The following is a 2,341-nucleotide window of genomic DNA, read 5'->3' as shown; positions in this document are numbered from 1 at the left end:
GACAGGGTAAAAAAAAGGTGTTTTTTACACTACCATTGAGACATTTTAACCAAACTATGTTACAGACTTTTCATTAAGACCCTAAAGAATCATATCAACTTGTGGAAAATGGGCATCAGATGACCCCTTTAAAAGGAGAATCACTGCTACTTTCTGCAGGTCTGTTGAGTGTCTGTGAGAGCTTGTGTCTGACCGATGCCGTGGATGAGCTGAAGAGAGGGACTTTTCCCTGCAGGCCAGAGTGCTGGAGTACAGGACTGTTAGTGCCGGAGTGGAGGTGGATCTCACTATAACCGCATCCACAGATCAGCAGACCGTATGGAGCAGCACACTGACTCTACTCTCCTAAAAATACATACAGACCTGATGCTCAACCTGACTTAGAGATCACCCATGGTAATGAAGGCTCCAGTCATATCAGTGGTAGTGAGGAGTTCGGTGACCACTGCCCTCTGCATGTGTTTGTTTGGCTGGGGTTTACTCATCCTAATGCACATCCACTGTGGATGTTCTCCAGGTGCGTGGCAGAGATGGAGAAACACAAAGGTAAGTAATGTTTGAATGATGACATGCAGATTGACAAAAAAATGCTTCTTTACCACACAAATTTCTTTGTAGACCTGTAGGAATACACTGCTGTGATGTATGGTGTCTTTCACTGCAAAAATTTGCATAAACAGCCTATCTCAGATTTTTTTTTTCATCTCTTTAATTTATCTTTTTTTTTTAGCTCTTTAATTTTTTTTCATCTCTTTAATTTATACTTTTTTTTCATCTCTTTAATTCATTTTTGTCGTCTCTTTAATTTATATTAACATTTTATATAACATGTTTCATTGTTATTTTCAGAATTCTTATTTATTAATAATACTAACAACATTAATAATATTGTTTTATATGATGAAATAAGTATATATAGCATTATATGTATTAATATATTAATATTAATGCTTTGATTAATATAAAACATAGATATAATTTATCAATAATGTTATTATAATTATTATAAAATTATATTAAAATTATATAATATGTAATTTATAATTTAAAATGTAAAAGTATATATTAAAAGCCACAATCAGCGTATTAGAATGATTTCTGGAGGATCATGTGACACTGAAGACAGGAGTAATGATGCAGAAAATTCAGCTTTGCATCACTGGAATAAATTACATGTTAAAATATATTCAAATAGAAAATGATTCATTTAAATTGTAATACTTTCACAATATTAATGTTTTTACTGTATTTAAAAAAAATGTGTGTATATAATATAAAAGTAATATAAGGCAATAATATAAAATATTTTTTTTACATCTACTTATATATTAAAATATATGTAATAGACTAAATTACATATATACTAACACACTACAAATGATCTCAGATGTAATTTTATCCTCTTTTTCCGCAGTCACCATCAGAGTCAGTGAAAACACTAGTGAAACCTCAAGCACAGCATCATTTTCATTGGAGGACCACAGAACCAGGACGCTGTACCTCTCAGGACAGATAAAACGACAGTCAAGTGAGAAAGCAGAGTGATGGTGATGTAACTCTTACAGAAAGGATACTAAACACTTAATGGCAGGGGCGTAACTACAATCTCAGCTGAAGGATAGCCCAAACCAACAGTACCAGGGCCTTAGAAACCTTAGTGATGCTCCTGCTTTTATTTGAAATGTCTACTTAAAAGACATTAAAGAGGAATTATGAAGAAGAAGATTCTTGCTCTTTTGAAATAAAGGAATCAATGTCCTATGTGGACAGAATAAAACATATACAGTGTAACACTTCCTCCTCAGTCCACCCATAACAAACATAGTAATTAATATTCTATATTCAGGAACTTGACCCACTCTGATGAACAGCAGTGTGAATTACAGCAGAAGTTAGTCAATCATAACATCAGCCATTTACATTAAAATGGCACCACCTTAAAAATACAAGAACAAAAACTGCCTGAATGTCAAATGATTGGAGAGAGGGTTGAAAGTGGCCATATAGAACAAAATAATTTTTTTTGCAAGGAAACATTTAAAGGGAATAAAAAAAATTCTACAGAAGTGTTAAATATTGCCCCTTTTATTCTATATTTTTGCTTAGAATTCAACTTGCATTTCTCGTATTTCTCGTACAGTATTGTATAATGCATAATGCATTGTACATGTGCAGTCAAATCACTTTTCTGTGTCAGCTGTGTCAGTAGGGGAGGAGTTTGAGTGGAGGGCCGTTTCTCATGAATATTTCAGTGTCCTCCCTCTTTCCTCAGTCTTTCCTTATCCTTTCCCTATGCATGCACACACGTGTGTAAGTGCTCCATGTGTATTATTCATTAGTA

At 33.6% G+C, this 2,341-nt stretch overlaps 1 protein-coding gene across 1 annotated transcript in view; it reads left to right on the top strand.

Moving 5' to 3' along the window:
* The first annotated feature begins 476 nt into the window (after positions 1 to 476).
* LOC107667694 (paralemmin-2-like) overlaps positions 477 to 2,341 on the top strand; it is a 6,993-nt gene continuing 5,128 nt past the window's right edge. The window contains exons 1-2 of the mRNA XM_016459422.1: positions 477 to 546; positions 1,415 to 1,528. The gene's annotated coding sequence lies outside the window, so the exon portion shown is untranslated. The remainder of the gene's footprint in view (positions 547 to 1,414; positions 1,529 to 2,341) is intronic.

The sequence above is a fragment of the Sinocyclocheilus anshuiensis genome, unplaced genomic scaffold, assembly GCF_001515605.1.
Source record: "Sinocyclocheilus anshuiensis isolate Anshui unplaced genomic scaffold, SAMN03320099.WGS_v1.1 scaffold373, whole genome shotgun sequence".
NCBI lineage: Eukaryota > Metazoa > Chordata > Actinopteri > Cypriniformes > Cyprinidae > Sinocyclocheilus > Sinocyclocheilus anshuiensis.
The sequence above is the reverse complement of the archived record's forward strand: the minus strand, read 5'-3'. Positions and strand labels throughout refer to the sequence as shown.